The following is a 21,331-nucleotide window of genomic DNA, read 5'->3' as shown; positions in this document are numbered from 1 at the left end:
AGTCCCATATAGTGAAAGATACTCAAAATGGGTTCGAGTCACATAGGAGTTATGATTATTGAAGTGGGTTCAAGTCCCATGGAGAACCCAATATCCACATTAAAGTCGAACCATTCGAACATGTATGAACCGAGCCTTGCTCTAGACGTAGGTCCGATTAGGGATTGATGTTTCGTGAATCCGAATAGTGATTTATTGAGTTATGTGAACTCAAGTGACATGTTGCGATACATTGCGAATATCCCTTAGATACTTAAGTCTTAGTTATGTTATGTGAGTGATACGCACGTAACAAAAGATGAATAATTAAGTTAGGAACCAATTAGAAACCATGTAGAGTTGAGTGAACCCATAGGATAGGGGAACTAATTGAGATTATCATCTCACCCCACTATTATTATTGTTTTTATGGTGTTATTTGCAGGTTAAGCAAGAGAAGTTGTTTGTTGATGTTTCAAAAGATTCTGATTCTTGTGATCTTCCGCTGTGGATTGTATGCAATGAAGATACTTCACGTAGATCTTAGTTTTTTTATTTAGGTACTATTGGATGTCATGTGCCATACTTTGCATTTTTGTATTATGAAAATATATATAATGCTGCTGCTAGGCACTTGTGTTGTATCAATACCAAATTAATATCTCGTATAATATGTTTTCTAGATGTATATTGTACGAGGTGTTACAATTGGTTTCAGGTCAGGTCGATCCTCGAAATGACCTTGAAACATCATAATTAAATAAATTCCTGCTTCATATGTGTGTTTAACCAACATGATTCTTAATATCACAGTATGTAGTATTAGGCTTGATCAACCTAATTTTATGTGCATGGTAGGTAGGATCATGGTTGAGCGACCATGAGGACTTTGAATGTTGAGTAAAGCTTGTTCTTCGAGGGTAGGTTCAAGTCAAGAGTTAGAAAGTAAGGAGAACCAGTGAGCTCGGTTAAAGTCGAAGTGAGAGTTGTGTCCCAGGTATGTGGGAGTGCAGAGTGGCGTATGGTTTGAGCAATCCTATAGTGTTAGAGAAGTCGGAAAGTTAAGGATTTATATTGGATGAAATGTCAAAGTTGAGGAATGTGTGAGCTTGTTAATATAACAAGATTGACCCACTTGTATGGAACAACTATTACAGGTAATTCCGTACAGTGAGGGAGAAATGATGGTTTTATCACACGTATGCCACAAGGCTCGGAAGCAAGATGATGTACATGTGTCTCATCTTGTAAGGCCAATAAAGCATCTTGAGAGAATGGAGTATATTAGGAATGGTACCTTCCAAATTTTTGAAGGGTCGAGAGATGTTGATATTCAACATTTTGTTAAGGGTCTAAGGTAGTGGTAAAGTACAATAATAGACTCGGGAACATGTCTCCAAACGAAGGATAGAACACATACTAAGTATACCCAGTGTTAGAAGGGAGGTCGGGTTTATGATAGTTCGTTAGAGATTCAATGTTAGTAGGAGACCATTATGGAAATGTTGAGTTACATAAGGATTAGTTGAAAGAGCTTCGTGTTGAGAGAAAGAGCAAGTATTTTATATTCAAGGAAATTTTAGTATAATGGTTCTATAATTGGAGTTAAGAGATTTACTTTAGAAGAGAAGCAAATGCAGAGTTGGTAGTAGTGTAAATCTTACAATACAATTATTGTAATGGGATGCATTTTAGATAAAGGCACAATGGGGTCATTAAGGTTTCATTGAGGCTAAGATAGGAGCGTGTAGTTGATGACTATTCACATACGAAGATTTCCAGAGTATGAGGTGAAGTGGAGAAAGTTATACCTAGGTATTAAGAAGCATGTGATAGTAACATCCTTGTCACAAGTATGTGTAATTGATTACCTTATTTTAGTATGGTTATGGAGTATCACACTCTTTATTTAGAGAAGTGTTTTTTGTGTCCAAAGAAGTTTGATTATGTGGTAAGCAACGAAAGACAAGCCCAACTTGAGTCGGAACTAAGTGTGGAATGTGAAATGGACTACATCGTATGGACTCGTAAGTAGGCGACAAGGACTTTCAGTTGCAAGTCATCTAATAAGTAACCTCTATGTGATGAAACATGTAGGGGATGTTTAGTTTAGAAGAGAATCCATGTCAATAAGTGTGTGTGAATGTCAAGGTTCATTTTGAGAGCATATTATTTGGGTTGCAAGAGTATGAGTGGCTTATTAAAAGTTAGGTTGTTGTTTATCTTCCTAAGTAGTTTTTGGATTGGTTGATCATTGAGTATGATGTTCACACCTTGTTGGAACTAAGTATATCCCAAATCTCTTTGGTGCACTGTTGTGGGTGTGCGGGGTTGAGAATAAAGTTGCAAGTTATTACAAGTCATATTGATCGTTTTGAAATTGGAATTTTTGAAGGTGTATTGAATAGTTGATCATCTGTAGAGAGGTTAAAGAAGTTAGATTTTTGGGGAACCAATCTAGTGAACCATACTCAGTGTGATTGTCTTGGGTGTATCACTATTATTAGTAATGAGAACCATGAGAAGTGAACCTGGAAAAGACTTACGAAGTGGTGATTTCGAAGAGATCGGTTCAGTATCTTGAATATGTGTTAGTAAGGTGTAAGTGGTTTGTCATTGTATGAAATTGAATAATTCACTCAAATTCATGGCCTCGAATGCAGACCCCCCGTGATAGTGGTACATGATGTGTATAATGATACTCTACCTTATTGAAAGGTTTCGTGAGTTATACTTCTCGGAAAGAGCAAGAATGAGATATTCATGAAGTTAAGCATGTAACTCGAATTGTATATGAGTAAGAACACGAGCTAGAATTACAGGAGATGAAGCATGATGATTGAAATGAATGATTTTGAATAGGAAGTGCGATGTTATATTGAGATGTGTGGCCGAGTTGCATGACTCTGTGAGTAGTATTGGAAAGCTCACATTTACATCCTAGATAGGTAAAGTTCCTTGAAAGCGTTGTCTTGTCGATGAATTGAAATTTCTATTTGCTATTATTTCTCCAATTGGTTGGAATCCCGTGTCAGCAGAACCCGTGAGTGGGTAAGAATTCTATAAAGAACTTAGAATGCATTATGGCAATAAGAACCAGGTATTTTCAAACTAAATTGGATTAATCAGAACCAATGCAAGATGATTTTGAATGTTGTGTACTCTTATGATCGCAGTCGTGTGACTCATGCGTATCTATATCTTGAGATGTATTGGTTCTGATTCTCCATCTTATGTTGGAGAGAAAAGTGTTCTACCTGTGGATGTGGTAAGATTCTGAAATTGTTTTGGGATAATAGGTACTCAGAGGAAAATCCAGATCTCCTATAAGGACCCATAACCTAGTTAGTAGAGAGTGAGGAATGGAATGGCACAATGCAATATCATGGAGGATCAAAGAGATAACTACTCGTAGGAATCAATGTAAGAAAATCACGTGCCAAGTGTGTTATCTTTTTCTAATGGTACAAGAGAAGTGCAACATTAGGTGTGGATGCTCGTAGTATATAATATCAGGTCAAGGGAGGTTGATAAGGTTATTAATAGGTTGATTATAGAGTTTGTCATAATTGTTGATGGATTTATAAGATAAGAATCGTCAGTATTATGTGTAGTCATGGAATCGATAAATTATCTCACAATGTTTTAAAAGTATTGAATATCCAATAAGAATAATATTTCGTGGTTATGGTTTTGGTTAACTCAGTGTAAGAAAAGGCAAGTCGTGAATTCTAGAGGGATCTGTGACCAGGCAATTCAGAGTGGTCAGTCAGATGAATTAAGTGGGGAAAAAGTTAAAAGTTAATCAAATATTGAAAATAAGAATATGATTAGATAAAGAAGTTTTGAGAATAAGTTTCCAGTGAAAAGAAGTTGGAAGTTTGAGTATGTTAGAGGATTGAACTAAAGCTAAGCCAAGTGTTGACCTAAGACGATGATGTAAGAAGTGTTTCTTTCTTTGAGTGGAAGAAATTTAGGGACGAATTTCAATTTGGTGGGGATGGGGGATGCAATATCCCATATACTCTTAAGTGCTCTGAATATTGTTATTTGAGACAAATAGAGTAATCAGTGGACTCAGAAGAGATCAATTCTTATTAACATAAAATGAACTTCATTAATTAGTACAAGAATGAATATTCTGGTAACATTAATAATTGGTCAATTTCTCTAGTAGTAAGAAAATATCTTTAAAGATGCTTTCCTTTACTGTCTTTTCATTTCAACCACATATTATCTCTCTTTTCTCCGTCACTCATTCCCCACCATATATTTTATTTTCTTATAATTCTATCTACTAGTATTATAAAGGAAAAGGAAACATAGAAGTATGAAAGAAGAAGTGGATAAGAATAAGAAGAAAGAAGAGAAAATCAAAGAGAGAGAAAGAAAGAAAAAGAGGAAAGAAAGAAGAGAAGAGAGGAAGAAGAAGAATGCCATGTAAGTCTTCATCATCACTATCGATTCATATCATCTTTTCATCATTTTCATTTATTAAGGTGAATTCCTAGATAAATTTAGCTTAGGGGAAAAATCATGAGTTGGGAGGTTAGGGTTATTTTGAAACCATGTTTGTTGTCTTCTTTGATTACATGTTGTACGAATGATGAAGAAAAATGGTTGAACATATGTCTTGTTCTTGATGATATGTTTGATAATCACTTATTTTAGTTAATAATTTATCTATATTAATTGTTCTTAGAATTACGTCTATTATACATCCTCAATATATACGTCAATTTGTATGTAATGTAATGTTGTGTCTTGATTAATATATGATGGTTGTAGTATGTGTTATGTATGTTTTAATTTAACGTGTTTGCTTCACATGTCAATAAGATGTGATAATTAATAGGATTTTGATACGTCTCGTGACTGTATATAGAATATAGTCTATCGGGTACTTGACTTCAAGTGCACAGTCCAGTCTTTTTAGTTTTAAAAGATATCGAACCCACAGGGACCGATGGTCAAACTAATGCTACTGACGTTACTATGTTTAGCTAAGGGAATTATTTTTAGAAGTTTGGTTGAAGAAAATTAAGTCTAAGGGAAGTTGAGTTTTAAGAAAATATTAATAGGAGGATATCAGTATGCAACGTATTAATCGTCAGGGATTCGATAAGTCATCGGTGTATAATTTAAGTACCAAATATCTTTCAGTAGAAAATACTTATTTAAAAGGCTTTATCTCACACTCTCGTGATTGTTGATTCAAACTATACCTTTAAGTCAGAATGTACGCTCTCGCTGTCCCATTTGAAGTTAAAAATACTTTTTGAAAATAGATAAGTTCTAATTGCTTTTAAAGTGCTCTCGCTGTTTTTAAAATCAATGCCTAGTTTTTACTATCCAATTCGACCCTCACGCTCTCGCGATTGTCGGTTCTCACCTTAGTTAATTTCCCATTCTCGTGGAAAAATCGTATTAAATAACTTCTCACTCTTGTGACAAAGTTAATTAAATTTAAATTAAAAACCACAACCAAAAAGATTGTTTGAGACAAGAAGTTTTTCACCGATTATTATTAAATCCCGTCTAATTAAATTGTTACATACCGATACCGGTAGTTTAGCCAGACATGTTAAACAACGCAACCACAGGCAAACATAAACAGATCAACAATAATATAGACATGATTACAATAGTAATAAATCAATAACAATTGAATAAAAACCTGGAAATTGGATTAATAGAATACGTCGAATCTTGAAGTACTTGAGCAGTCCTCCACAGGTCGGTAGGATGCTGCCTCTTCGAAATAATTGCTTAAACTAAATTAAATAAATTGCAGTAGTTCCCCAATGTAGGAAACTACTACTCTGGCTAAATGAAAAACGGAAAGGGAAAGGGAAAATGGAAACTTTAAACGGAACGGTAACTAAATTGCGGTAGAGGAAACAATGTTGCTGAAGAAAAATAATACTAGAAAGCAGAATTGCTGTAGAAAATAAATTGCAGAGAAAAATTAAGCGTCCCCCGTAGGTTTCCAACTTCTGTCTTTTTATATCCGCCATTAGGTCATGGCAGTTGAGAGAAACAAGGATGACTTGGTTGAGTGAGGAATCCACGGGAAAGTGGTTGTACAACGAGAATTTAGGCATGTCGGCTCACTTCTGTTGACTGTTTCACGACGCTGATTTTGGCCGCTTGACGTTCGTGATGGGCTGGGCGTGCCGGTCGTTACATGCTTTGTGACGGTCGTCACATCCACAATTTTTGTGTCCCCTGTTTTTCTGTTTTTCTACTGCTTTCTCTTCTGTTTCTTCTTCTTTTCCTTCCTTTTCTATACTTTGCTCATTTAAGATGGGGATTGAAATACCTACAAAAATAACTCGAACACTTGCGGAATAATTGGAATATAAATGAAAGTGTTACGATTTTTTAGTGTAAATCAAGGCAAATATACAATGTATTTTCGCGTTATCAGATTTGCACACAGTACGCAATTGTCAAATGTATTATATGTGTTTATTCAAATGAGATGTTCATTTTAGAGCATATAAAATACTTGCATTGCTATATTTTAATGTGCTATTGTCATGCTACAAAAGTAGTTATGTGAGTATTATGATGTGAGTGAGTGTTATAACTCAAAATAGTGCTACTGTCATTTAATAAGAGTATCCAGTGTTGTAGTGTGGTATGATGATGCGTTGTTAGCAATGTATGCAAGTAAATAGTGTTGAATGTAATGATTGTGCAATGTACATATTTGAAAACCTAAGTAACAATTGTATAATCATAGGTGTAGCATAAACATAGTTATTTGGAAAATATTAAGTGTGCATTAACGTGAATCCAAATTATTGATAAAAATTCCATGTTTCATCATATGTGTTGTAAGATATGTGGATACTTATACTTTGTGTAAGCTATGATGTGTAGTAATATGTATATTTTATGTGTATATGTTTGTGTTTGATGTACTTGTAATAATAATTGTGCGTTCGTGAGATAAGTGTGTTATAGACAAATACTTAATTGTGTGATTATATAATCTTATCATGAATATCTTATGTATTATACTATGAATTGTTGTTTGTGTCAATTGTGTAATAATATGAATAAAACTTTATGATGATAAGTTAGGAAGCCTAGGAGTATAACTAGGTGAATGAATTAGAAATGTAACTTAGACTATGAAATTGAGTTATATGGTGATGCTTGGACGCAAAGGTACCTCGGTGTGTATCGCGGACAAGTATTCACTTGATTAATGAATCAATATGTTTTGCATGGAACATGTGAATGGATGTATATGATTACCTAGTATTTGATGACATAACATGATAATTGGTGAATGTGATCACCTAGTGATTAATGAGAGAAATCACGATGTTGTGGAACCTAATCACATATTCAGATCTTTTCCCTTAATTGTGTAAATCCCTTTTGAGGTGCTTATATAAAGTAGAAAATAGGGATGTGGTACCAATGATTCGTGCATCAATTGGGTTTGAGTCCCAACCATGGCGGAGCATGGGGGAGAGGTGGACACCTAAATGAGTTCGAGTCCCGTACAGTGAAAGATACTTAAAGTGGGTTCGAGTCCCATATGAGTGATGATTCTTGAAGTGGGTTCGAATACCATGAAGAATCCAATATCCACACGAAAGTCGAATCATACGAGCATGTGTGAAATGAGCCTTGCCCTATACGTAGGTACGGTCGGAGATCGATGTTTTTGTGAATCCGAATAGTGATTTATTGAATTATGTGAACTCAAGTGACATGTTGCCATACATTGCTAATATCCCTTAGATACTTAAGTCTCTTACTTACATTGTGTGAGTGATACACAAGTAACGGAAGATGAAGACTTAAGTTAGGAATCGACTGGAAACCCTGTAGAGCCGAGTGGACCAATAGGATAAGGAAACTCACTAAGATTATCATATATCCACACTATTATTGGTGTTTTTTAAGTATTATTTGCAGGTTAAGCAAGATAAGTTGTTTGTTGATGTTTCGAAGGATTCTAATTATCATGATCTTCCATTGCGGATTGTATGAAATGAAGATATTGCACATATATTTTAGTTATTTTTTAAATTTAGGCACTATTATATGTCTTGTGCCATACTTTGTATTTTTGTCTTATGAACATATATATATATATATATATATATATATATATATATATATATATATATATATATATATATATATATATATATATATATATATATATATATATATATATATATATATATATTGATGCTTTTAGGCACTTGTGTTATATCAATACCAAATTAATATCTCGTATAATGTATTTTTTAGATGTATATTATACAGGGTGTTACAAGAGCACCTGTTTTCAAAAGAGAAAATTATACTTATTGGTAAGCAAACATGTACGTACACTTACTATAAGTTGACAAAAACCTATGGTGTGTCGTCACCGAGAGACCATTTATTCCTAAGAAGAATGACGATGTTGTTAAACATCTAAAAGACTGGACATATGATACAACCGAAAAGGATTCATATGATTTGAAAGGGAGGAATATACTTATGTCCGCTTTAAGCGCCGAAGTATTTTACTCAATTTTACATCATACGAGTGCTAATGTTATGCGAGACACTCTCCAAACTATATATGAAGGAATGAATGACATCAAGGATTCTAAAATCAATATGTTTATAAGGGAGTTTTAACTAATTTGTATGAAACCCGGAGAATCCGTGGATTACGTGCAAACTAGATTCCTCAACTTAATTAACAAACTAAGTAACTTGGGTAAAACCTTTTTCAAACAAAGATTGCACTAACAAAATATTGAAATATATGTGTAGGGAGTGGAAACCAAGGGTTATTGCTATAAATGAATCTAATGATATTAATACTTTGGATATTACAAAATTGTTTGGAAAGTTAGCCGAGAATGAAAATGAATTGAAACGACTTGCCAATAGCGAAGTAAAATCGAAAAAAAGAGAAAGGTAAAGAAGAGAAACATGATCTTTCTTTGAAATCTTCGTAATCTAAAGGTAGATGCTTGTTGTTGAGCTACTTGAGAAATTTGGGTTTCTAACATTTTATTGTGAGTAGCCATGACGTCGACTTTAGAGGCGAGTTGCCTCAAAACTTTGTTAATGTGTAGGTTTTTGTTTTTGAAATCCTTGTTTTTCCAGGTTTGGGTTATGACAAAGTTTTCCATTAGAGTCTCGAGGTTTGATTTTGGGGGAGCAAAATAGGCACCCTTTTGTCCTTGAAATCAGATGGTGCAACAGGTGATATAGGATTGACAACAAATTGGGGATTACTGGTCTTGTACGATATGTTTAGATGGTTTATCCTACCAGGTTTATACATATTAGAGTACATATTTACCTAATTGGCATAATTCATCTGGTTAGGGGGGGGGGGGGGGGTCGGCTACAGACATTAAATGGCATGCAACATCAATATTTTCAAACACTCCACAAAATTCGTAATTTGGAGTTACATCGGTTGCAGTAGCAATATGTGTGATTCTTAAGTTATCAATATTTTAATACAAAGCTTCCACATTTGCGTTCATGTGATCAAGGGCGCTAACTTCATACAACTCGCCTTTTTGAAGGGCCTTTACTACGAGAGCTCTCTTGTTTCTCCATTGATAATAGTTTTGGGCCATATCATCGATAAGAGCATATGACTCATCAAAAGGCTTATTCATAAGAGCTCCTTCTGCAACAACATCCTGAGTCATTCTCGTAGTATATAAAACATCTTTGTAAAAAGTGTGGACAATAAACCATTTTTCGAGTCCGTGCACGTCATCTCCTTGAATCGCTCCCATGCTTCAAAGAGAGATTCCCCATCCTTTTTTCCTAAATCAGGTGATTTGGTTTCTAAGTTACACAATCTTACTCGGTGGGAAGGATATGCCTAGAAACATCTTTTTTAAGTTCATTCCGTGCTGTTATAGAATTGGATGGAAGGGATTGAAGGCAATTCTAGAAATATCTCTTAGTAGAATCACATCAGGATCCACTCCATTGCATTTCAGAGTGTTGCAGTGTTCGACAAAGATCAAAAGATGTAAATTTTGGTCTTCCGTTGAGGAGCCAGAAAACTGGTTCAACTGCAGCATGCACAATAGAGAAGGTTTCAACTCAAAGTTGTTCGCTGCTATGGTAGGACGAACATCGATCGAATGGGCATCCTCAGTTGAGCGAACCACCAATTCTTTAAGCGGGTGTTTATCGTTATCAACCATCTCCTGCTGGTTTCAAATCAATTAGAGCCTCTTGTGAACATAATGTTCAATTTTGTTAATCAGTTTAACGAGGCTCCATAAACTTCGGGTTCTCTGTTATGGCGTTGGGATCACTTCTACCTATAGTATCCTCCCATGTGGAGGATTGTGATATTCTAGCAACCATGATTGGGAATAGTTAAGGCTAGGAATGAAGATCTCAGTGAGTGTTAACACGATGATGATAAATGAACGTGTGGCCCATGTTAGTTTTACCGGAGCCTCACGGGGTGTGGCAATTCACTTGTCAAAAAGTATAGATGCATGGTACCCCTATGCTGGTAGAAGTGGCAAAAGGCTTTAAGGATTTTCGAGGTGATTGTGGTGTAGAGAGAGGCAACTCATGTGAGGTGAGAAACTATGTTTCCTTGGGGTATTTGGTGTGTATCTCTGAGTTGTTTTTCCTCATGATAGGGAAGAGATATTTTTAGAGACTTATGGACCTGGATTTAGAGGATCCCTAGGATGTAGTATTCGTTCTTCGTTAACTAAGGAAGCTGTTGACTTCCTACTTAAGGAATCGTGACCAAGACCTGATATAGATGCAATTATAAGTTATGCACACGTAATCCCCCATGTTCCTCATCAATGCGGGTAGCTAACGTTGTGGGGGTTATATCCAAACACCATGTTTTGGGGTTATAGCCTTATGAGGCTTGGCCCAATACTGGCTTATCATGGGTCTTTACAAATATATCACTATAATATTTAACATCGAACATCAAAATTTTACAAATCACGATTGTTGGACAAATGATTCCGAGAACAAGGGAGGGGGGGGGGTGAATTATGTGTAAGAAAATGATGCCCAATTATGAAAGTCCTCATTTATAATTTTTTTACTTAATTTTATAAATCAAATAGAAAATAGGCAATAGAATAATTAAAAGAATGGAAATCAAAGAGACGAAGAGATGGAAATACACTGAAAATAAATAAAGAAATGAAAAGTAAAGAGCTAAGGGAAGAGCAAAATGCATCGATGATTTATACATGTTTGATCTAACCACATGTCCTACTCATGCCCTAAAGAACTTCTTTTTTAAGAGTTTCCACTATATGAGATGTGAGATTTTTTTATAGGTTAAGTCCACTGATCTTCTTACAACCAAACATGAGATTTTACACTAGCTAATCCTCGAACCAAATTGATATTTTATATTAGGCTAATCTTCAAAAAAAAAATAGAGATTTTACATCAATATGAACTCATGAACCAAATAAAGATTTTATTTGGCCAATCTCATAAACCAAACAAGAGCTTTTAATTGGTTTATCTCAGAACCAAACAACAACTTCTTTTTAAGATGTTACAACAGAGATAAAATCTCTTGAGTAAAACATAATATTGTCATAGCACTAAACCAACAAAAGCCTCACATTTATTTTTCACTCTCAAAACACTAAGGCAATTCCAAGAAGAAAAATAGATAAATGAAGTAGAGACTAGAAAGTGAGAAAGTATGACAAAAATACGTTTTCTGGTGTGTTTTGAAAGAAGGAGAAACCACCAATTTATAGGAGAAAAAATTGGATCAAAAAGGAAAAAACACCTATCGGCCTTTAAATGATCTAATCAATTAAGACTTAGGTTAATCGATTAAAGGCTTCAAAATGACGACAACCCTAATCTAAAAAAGGAAACCCTACAACGGTTATGTGTCTTGGTTGATTAGGAGTACTTCTAATTGATTAAAAATTATTTTTCCTTATTCTAATCGATTGGATTAAGTCCTTAATGGATTAGGCAATGTACACATGCTTCCTAAATGATTAGGAATACTCTTGGTCAATCTCACATGCACCCTTGATAGTTCCTTTATAGGTTTTTGGTATTTTGGTAAGATATATATATGTATGCGAGTTGCCGTAGTAATTTAACAATTACTCTTATATCTTTGTAATACGCTGATCACTCAGACACATACCACATGAGCTTACACAATTCCTCTCTTTCGCAATCTTTGAAGCTTCAAGGTTCATTGCTTGATTCGTCATTGATTCAACACTTCATTTGGAACTTGAATTATTCTAACTGACGAGGCTTGGTAAAGTTTCTTTAATAGATATCATCATTTGAGATTCCTTGACCATAGATCATCCGGGACTCCATCGAACACGTTAGGTGTTACCCTTATTGATTTGGATTTGATACCTCGATCTCCTAAAAACATCTTGATGTTGATAAATCATCTTGATCATTATTTCTTCTTCAAAGATGAAGACTTCATAACATGTCGTTTGACATATATTATTATCGTCATAAAAACCACCGGGAACATCTGACTAATGTAGATAATTGTACCTACTAGCACAATGATCCACAATGATATCAATATTTTATTTCTATAATATTATTTAATTCATTTTTTTATGTTTTGCCGAATTAAAACTAAAGGTACAAAAAGCAAACAACTACCCATCTCATGGTTTCGTAAGTGGTTTTGGTGCCACTAAAGGGAAATCATGATTAAAATGCACAATGGTGTTACCACGAAAAATCTCTAAGGCATGCTGAAAGCATAGTTAATGACAGAGTCCTGTGAATTTGGGGGTTATACCCCATCAAAGGATGAAGAGGTGTTGGAGGCAAGCAAGGGTAGGAAAAACACAAGTCAAAGGATGATGCCGACAAGAGAAGCTGGCCTGGTCGACAAGCCATTTTATCGACCAACGTGAAGTTTGGGACTTAAAGAATTATAGCTAAATGTGCATAAGACAACATCTCACTAACGTCTGGGCGGGAGAAATTTGAAATTTAAAATAACCAGTAGTTATAAAAAGAATAAGAGCACCAGAAGGTGGAGCAGTTAGCAAGCCATGGGGCAACGGTTGTGCAGATTGTGTGACATAACCTCTGCTAGTTTCTAGCAGTTTTAGCTTATGAGCAGTTCCTCTAGTTTAGTATAAATAGAATGTCCCACAAGGGGCTCAAGGTGTTCACTTTGTACTGAAAATCACTTAAGAAAACTTCCCATTCCCAGCGCGAGGAAGCAAGAGTTTTTTGAGAGTGCTATGTACGTGAATCACCATATTTATTTCAATGCAACTTCCTTACTTTTCAATTGTTCCCGTTGAACATTTTATCTTAATTTCATTTACTTTTGAGTTATCATTTTACGTTGTCGTTTACGCTGTCGACACTAATTCTATTACGATAATAGAGTTTACCAAAAGCGTGTTCGTCATATACCTCTTTTGAATGTTATAGCGCTGGTCACGAGTCACCTATAGGCTGTAACATTGTCTAAACCGTTCGTGTGGAAAAACCCTACGCTTGTTCGACACTTTGTTAGGAACCGTTCCTCGCAAAGTCATTCTGTCGAGTTGGACAAGCTTCACTTGCACTAGCACATGTCCTGGGATCAACTGGTCGATCCTGCAAGTAACCCTTTGTTTTAAAGCCTAGGGAGGACCAATGGTTGTTTACTGATTTCCACAGTAAACAAAATGGCACTCCCAGTGGGACCGTGCTAGAGCAGTTGCGAAATTGCAACTTAGAAGTGGCAAACTGTATAGTAAGCCACGAAATATAGTGAAAATGTCAGGAACTAACACAGATGAAGTACCACGAGGAACTTTATCCACTACGGAAACAGTAATCTCACAGGTTTCCACTTTGCCACTGATGACAAGTGCAACCCTAACCATGTCAACTACGGGTGTGGTTGGAACATCAATTCCTCAGCCTCCATCGGGGGGTTCAGGATCAACGATAACGATGTTCAGACCTTGTGTGCCTCGCTTTGGCACCACAGATCCTCTTTATGGAATGTCGTATTCTTTAATGCCAGGATATTAGTCGACATCCAGTGCAACACAGTTTTCAGATATAAATCCTCCCTTGCAAGGATCAGCCAAGGGGGAAACATGAGGAATAATACTCAGAACAGAACCATGCCGCTGTCGAACACTTCAGTAGCGGTGTTGAGACAGCAAATGGACGATAGTAACCATGAATTGGTTAACATGTTGACCAACCAGATGGGCACAATCTTTAATCCACTAATACAAGAATCTGCTGAAACAAATAGGCAAGTGGCGAACCAATTGACACGCTTGTGCAATTTTCTGGGGGCACCGGCTCGACAGATGATGCCAATGATTAGACCGACTGTTCCTGTGTAGATGGAGATAGGGGAAGCGGAGGAGTAGACGGTCCATGAAGGACAAATCATTCGACCCCTGCAAAATCAAGGCGTCGAGTCAGGAGTCGTGGAACGTAACCAGATGGTAATGGTTAACCGACACCAGGATGCTGATCAAATTGTCGATCAACATCGACAAGAGGACTTGGAAGTGGAAAATAATTTGACAAATATTGTCGAAAGGATTATGGATAGAAATGGCATTGGTGCTACGTTGCAAAGGCCATTATACGCCTCCCCGTTAACTGAGTTTATTCTCCAAGCCGAGGCGCCGAGGGGGGTGAAAGTGCCTAAGTACACTAAATTTGGGGGAGAGTCTGGTGAATCGACAATAGAGCACGTTGCCAGACACTTAACAGAGCCAGGAGATCTAGCTCATAATGAATGTCTGAGAGTAAAAAATTTCCCCTCCTCTCTAACTAAGGCTGCCTTCACATGGTTTACTTCTTTGGCCCTAAGTTCAATCGATTCGTAGGCCAGATTAGAAAAGAAGTTCCATGAACAGTTTTACGAAGGACACTCCAAAATTAGTTTGGCAGAATTGTCTAGTATCAAGAGAAGGTTTGCTGAGAGCATCGATGATTATCTAAATCATTTTAGGTCCTTAAAGGCTAGGTGTTTTACGCAAGTGCCAGAACATGAACTAGTTCAAATGGCCGCAGGAGGTTTAGATTATTCTATTAGGAAGAAGATAGATCCAACTTTTGTGAAAAGTATGTCACAACCGGCTGATAGAGTTCAACATCTAGAACGGCTAAGGTTAGAAAAAGTTAGGCACAATAAGTCTAAAAAAGAAAAGGTAGCGTTTGTCGAATACGACGCGACAGACCCAATACGTGAGGCTGATTATGCTTTATCGACCGAAATAGAAATCGACGTGGCTGAACTAAAGCCAGGGTCCGCCTATGAGTGTCGATCATTGCTGCCTGCACAAGGGAAAAATCCTGTCGAACACAACCCAAAATTCCCTTCGAAAACTAATACTTTTGATGTGTCGAAATGTGAGGAATTTTTTGACTTATTGGTCAAAGATGGGCAAATGGTGGTACCTCCTGGTACTAAAATACCACAGTTAGAACAGAGACAGAAAAGAGGGTTTTGTAAATATCATAACTATCTTGGTCATAATACCTCTAATTGTTACCTTTTCAGGGATTTGGTTCAGAAAGCAATTCAAGAAGGCAGGCTGAAATTTGGTGGCCGCAGAATGAAGATCGACGCTGATCCTCTTCACCAAGAGGAAGCCCTGTTCGTGGAGCCAGTCGAGATCAACATGGTCGAGATCACTGAATATGATGAGGCCAACATGCTAGAGCAAATTGGGGAAAGCCCAGATGTCGATATAACTGAAGTTTACCCAAGGGCTGATGAAGACTTGGTGGATTTTATGTATCGCTGCAAGAACAAGGGTTCACAAGTGTGCCTGTGCCCGAGGTGTGGTGCTGTCACCGACAAAATAGTGGCGGAGAATTTCCAGAAGCTGCAACTAGGTAAAAGCAAAAGGAATGTGCCGACCAGGGGTTACCAAAATGAAAGAGGCTCAAAAAAGGCTGTGGGAAATAACCAAGCAAGGCCTAAAAGCTTTGTACCGTCGGCAAGTGCCCCTAGAGGTACTTGGATCAAGCCTCAGGAGAAACAAGACACCCCACAAGGTGTTGTTGTTGCTGCTAGAGGAGGTTTAACAATTAACTACAGGCGTGAGTTTAAGTCTGAAAAAAGGACTCATATATCTGAAAACTATTTGGGGAAAAATCCCATGTCGAGGACTCAATGGAGACGTTTTCAGAGGCGTAAATAGGTCGAAAGATAGGCTGCAAGAGGCATGACCAGCGAGGCGAATGCTGGGAAGAAAATTGTTGTGAAGGTCGACACAGCAGCGAAGGAACGGATCAGAGAGTATGTCCGTCGACCAACTGAAAAATGTTCTGATGAAGTGACTGATGACTTCAATTCAGAGTCTGAAGCAAGTTTGGATATCTTGGTCAACATGGTGTCAATCCTACCACAAGAATACAAATGTGTGACTGAAGTGGAAGAGTCGGGAAACGATGCTGACGCTGAAGAAATGGCTTTGCACCAGCCAAGATGCTATTTTGTGCTGAACGATGGGTCTGCTGAAAGCCAAGAGGCAGTGTTCGAAAGACCAACGATGAACATGAAAAATAATTTGAAACCACTGTTGATAAGGGCAAAAGTGGAAGGCGTAACTGTCAACAAAGTTTTGGTCGATTGTGGTGCCACGGTCAACATCATGCCACACCATATTCTGAGGAAGATTGGCAAGTATGATACCGACATCAGGTCTAAAAACGTGGTTTTATCGGACTATGGAGGAAAGACGAAAAACACCATGGGAGTGATTATGGTGAATATCACGGTGGGTTCAGTAACCAGACCGACACTATTCATGGTGATAGACGCTAAGCCGAGTTACAACTTGCTATTTGGCAGAGAGTGGCTACATGGCGTCGGAGTTGTACCATCTTCAGCACACCAAAGGCTGGTGATTTGGAGAGAAGATGGGGTGGCCGAAAATATTGAAGTCGACCAAGGGTACTTTATTACTGACGTGAATAATGTTGGCAAGAAGGAGTTTGAAAGAAAGCTGGCCAACATCTCTCCTTGATTTCCAGCTGAGGATGTATACACTAATTTGAGTGAAGCTTTCGTCTCTCTAGCTTTTCATGAAACTCACGGTTTCATTTGGGGTGTGGAACGCCTGGACGATCCACCCTACACAGGTATCCGGCCGACAGGCTGGGGGGACGTCACTGATGATGTATGAGTTAGAAGCTCTAAGAAAGATTTCGGCATACGTTGCCGAGAACAAAATAAAGTCGGCTCTAGAGGCTGAAGAAAACATGGCTGTTGAAGCCTGTGCATTAAATAAAGAAGGGCGTATGGCCATTGGGCCAGAACCCCCAGATAAGCTAACTTTGGCTAAAAGGAGTATCGACATGCAGCGTCTGGACTGCATTTATGACAATGAACCTTTAGGGTTTGAAAAAGACCCAAAGGCACCAGAGAAAATCCGACCAAAAGACCCCTTGGAAGAACTCGACCTTGGTGAGAATGGCGAGAAAAGTCCAACATACATAAGCACCAACATCAACAAAGAACTAAAGTCTGAGAGATTTGGTCGAGTTAAAGCTGCCAATAAAAGCTGGAAGAAAGCCAGTGAAGCAGACGCCCATGCGTTTCGCCCTAGAGATCATGGCAAAGATAAAAGCAGAAGTAGAAAGACTCCTGAAAAGCAAGTTTATTCAAACTGCAAGGTATGTCGAATGGTTGGCCAATATTGTGTCAGTCATAAAGAAAAATGGGTCTTTAAGAGTATGTATTGATTTTAGAGATCTAAATGCTGCCACCCCAAAAGATGAGTATGCCATGCCCGTGGCTGAAATGTTGGTCGATTCGGCCGCTGGGTTTGAATATTTAAGAATGTTAGATGGTTATGCTGGACATAACCAAATTTTTATTGCAGAACAAGACGTGTCGAAGACGGCGTTTCGATGTCCAGGAGCCTTGGGGACATATGAGTGGGTTGTCATGCCATTCGGCTTGAAAAATGCCAGAGCAACATACCAGAGGATAATGAACTCAATGTTCCATGATTTTATTGAAGATTTCATGCAAGTATACATTGATGATATTGTGATAAAATCAAATGGTCAATATGCTCACGTCAAACATCTTCGTAGAGCCTTTCTGAGGATGAGGAAATGTGGATTGAAGATGAATCCATTAAAGTGCACTTTTTGTGTGCAAGCAGGCGACTTCCTTGGTTTTGTGGTTCATAAAAATGGTATTGAAGTAAAGCAAAGCAAAACAAAAGCCATTATGGATGTCAAGCCCCCATCGACCAAAAAGGAGTTGCAATCTTTTCTAGGAAAAATAAATTTTCTTAGAAGATTTATATCAAATCTAAGTGGTGTTGATTCTAAGTGTTGGCAGCAATTTTGGTAAAACAAAGAGTGTTCACAAGATGTTATGTGTGATGTCTTAACATGAGATATCCTATGTACCTGCTGGAGTTCAAGAACATGTTCATGCAGGATTGGTTCAGAATGCTACATACAATGACAAGGCTTCTGATATTGGATGTACCTGCTCGATCTTAAATGAAAGACATGTTCATGCAGGATTGGTTTAGATGACATAGACAAGGTCATGGCATCTGATATGGTTGTATCTTCTGGAAGTTATAAAAGGAATTATTGGATTATGCAGGATTCTTCCAGGATGTCAGACCCGATGTCATGACATCCTTTACACAGAACATTCAGTATGAATGTCCGGTGTTTTGTGATTGCTCAATTAAAGGCAATCTTTGCATGATTGAAGATCTGATTAGCTGGCGCATTCAATCATGAATTACAACCAGATTTACTTATTTTCCAAGGAGATCTAACCAGCTGTTATAAAAAGATTTGATTGGAAAATAGATTTAGGGTTTTCAAGATGTCCAAGCCCAGCTGAAAGCTTCTACAAAAAGGGACTTAGAAAACCTGTTTGGACACACAACCAATACTGAGCGAAATATAGAGAGAGAAAACTAGGGTTTTTGTCTGTTTAGTCGTGAGACTTGTAGGTCATTCAAGTCATCCATTGATGATTGAATTGGACTGATTTGTGGTTGTAATTTGTCACTCTAAAGCTGTTAAGCAAGAGTGTGTGTCTACTTGATCAAAGCTGTGAAGCAAGATCAAGTGTGTGTCTTTTTGATAAAAGTTGTGAAGCAAAATCAAGAGTGTGTCTTCTTGATTGAAACTGTGAAGTAAAATCAAGAGTGTGTTATTGAAAAGTGTTTTCTTTTCACAAGGGATTGTTGTTTAAAATCACTGGTGTGTGATCGTAGGGAAGTGAGTGGGTTCTCATATCTAAGAGTCCTTAGGTAGAAATTGCACGGGTAGAGATTAGGTGAGAAAGACTATAACTTGTTGAAGTGTACGGAGAGTCATTGAACTAATTCTATTTTAGTGAATTTCCTTCCTGGCTTGGTATCCCCCAGATGTAGGTGAGTTGGACCGAATTGGGTTAACAATTGCTTGTGTCTCTTGCATTACTATTCTCCATCTTTATCTTGTTTGCATTACTCAGATATTAGTGTCGTGACATTACCTTCGACATCTCATATCTGATACCAGAATTTCAATTGGTATCAGAGCAGGCATCCTGCTCTGGTTCTGGGTGAGATCTAGGGATGATACTTTCTGGTACTATGGAGAGAGATGGGGGATCTGTTCACAGACCACCTATTTTGGATGGATCCAACTATGACTACGGGAAACCTCGAATGGTAGCCTTCCTAAAATCTCTGGATAATAAGGCTTGGAAGGCTGTGTTAACAGGCTGGGAACATCCAGTTGTTACCAAGAATGGAGAAGCTACTGCTGATAAGAAGGCTGAAGAACAATGGACCAAAGAGGAGGATGACTTAGCCCTTGGGAACTCTAAAGCATTGAATGCTATATTCAATGGTGTAGATAAGTATATCTTCAGATTGGTAAACAACTGCGAAGTGGCTAAAGATGCTTGGGACATTCTCAAAACCACTCATGAAGGCACCTCTAGAGTGAAGATGTCTAGACTGCAGCTGCTCACTACCAAGTTTGAAAATTTAAGGATGAAAGAAGATGAAAATATTCATGAATTTCATATGAATATCCTTGAATTTGCTAATGCCTCAGGAGCTCTGGGTGAGAAGATGTCAGATGAAAAATTAGTGAGGAAAATACTCAGGTCACTCCCTAAGAGATTTGCCATGAAAGTGACAGCCATAGAAGAGTCTCAAGACATTTCCAATATGAGAGTTGATGAGCTAATGTGATCCCTTCAAACATTTGAGATGGGAATGTGTGATGGATCTGAAAAGAAAGCCAAAAGCATAGCATTCAAGTCAAACACTGAGGAGGAAGAGGAGGAAGGTGGTCCAGATATTGATGAAGATCTGGAAGATGATGTAGCAATGCTGGGAAGACAATTCAACAATCTAGTGAAAAAGATGGATGAAAGATCTAAGGCTAATGTCAAGAACATCGCATCTGACATCAGTAAATCCAACAATATTGGAAGAAGAACAAGGTCAGATGAAAAGCCCAAAGAAGAAAAAGGAGTTCAGTGCCATGAATGTGATGGGTATGGATACATTAGAACTGAATGTGGGACCTACCTCAAGAAACAGAAGAGGAATCTTGCTGCCACTTGGTCAGATGGAAGTGAAATAGAAGAATCTGCAAATCTTATGACTGCCTTGACTGGAAGATGGGATTCTGATGAAGACTCAAGTGATGGTGAAGTAACCTTTGAAGAGTTGGCCACTACCTATAGAAAGTTGTGTCTCAAAAGTTTAGAGTGGTGTAAACAGGTTGAAAGCCAGAAGAAGGAAATAACTCAACTTGAGAATGAGAAGGTAGAACACTTGGAAACCATCTCCAAATTAAAAACAGAAGCAGTGGTTCTGAAGGCTAAGATAGATGAAAGTCAACAAGTTGAAAGTCAGAAGATAGTACAGCTGGAGAATGAGAAGGAAGACCATGTGGAAATCATCTCCAAGTTAAAAACTGAAGCTATGTTCTTGAATTCTAAACTAGAAGAGATGACCAAGTATGTAAGAATGTTAAACAATGGATCTGACTCCCTAGACAAGATTCTCCAAACTGGAAAAATAACAGGAGACAAATCTGGCATTGGGTATAATGAATCTAAGCCTGAGTGCAGTTACACTGGTTGCAAACCTCAAGCCAAACCTAAATGCAGCCATAGTAAAAGCAAACCTGTGATGTCACATCATATGTCACAACATAAGAAGATAAGACAACAGAAAGGGAAACACCAAAGATGGAGATGCCATTACTGTGAGAAATTTGGTCACCTGAAGCCCTTCTGCTATAAGCTGTATGGTTATCCTAGTCCTGTTCATCATCAGACTCACTATCAACCCAGACCCAAACAACA

The 21,331-nt window shown here is 37.6% G+C and overlaps 1 non-coding gene across 1 annotated transcript; it reads left to right on the top strand.

The window, feature by feature from the left end:
- Positions 1-9,719: 9,719 nt before the first annotated feature.
- On the top strand, positions 9,720-9,827 carry LOC127133942 (small nucleolar RNA R71). The gene has a single exon (XR_007807735.1). It is a non-coding gene; the product is annotated as a small nucleolar RNA R71 (small nucleolar RNA).
- The last annotated feature ends 11,504 nt before the right edge of the window (positions 9,828-21,331 follow it).

This window comes from Lathyrus oleraceus, chromosome 3 (assembly GCF_024323335.1).
Source record: "Lathyrus oleraceus cultivar Zhongwan6 chromosome 3, CAAS_Psat_ZW6_1.0, whole genome shotgun sequence".
Lineage (NCBI taxonomy): Eukaryota > Viridiplantae > Streptophyta > Magnoliopsida > Fabales > Fabaceae > Lathyrus > Lathyrus oleraceus.
Note: the sequence above shows the minus strand (reverse complement) of the source record. Positions and strands in the feature narration are given on the sequence as shown.